Genomic DNA, 446 nt, shown 5'->3' on the forward strand with positions numbered 1-446 from the left:
TATATGAACAAATTAAGACTATTAATTCCTTATTAAGACTATTAATTCCTTTTTGCTCAGTTCGTAGACTCGTGCTGATAACGTGTTGTGAAATATAGAGTAGAGAGAATTATGGAGAGAAGGTAGAGAGAAAGTAAGGGAGACAAAACTGTATATTATTCCATTGTGACGAGGTATATATACACATACAATCAGGCTAGGGTTTCCATAAAATAATACACCCTAGAATATTCTAGATATGGACATCCATATAATATTATACCATAATATTTCATACCATTAATAAGATTTTATAGATGTTGAAGTTAGATCATGCCATAGAAAATGTGACACTAATTCGGCCCAATAAAGGACCAAAACACAAGCTGATCGGGCCATTATACTTGGGTCCGAAGTAAACCAAGCTAGCTAGCCACATTGGCCACCCTTCTATACGCAGTTGATAA

Source organism: Silene latifolia, chromosome 1 (genome assembly GCF_048544455.1).
Source record: "Silene latifolia isolate original U9 population chromosome 1, ASM4854445v1, whole genome shotgun sequence".
NCBI lineage: Eukaryota > Viridiplantae > Streptophyta > Magnoliopsida > Caryophyllales > Caryophyllaceae > Silene > Silene latifolia.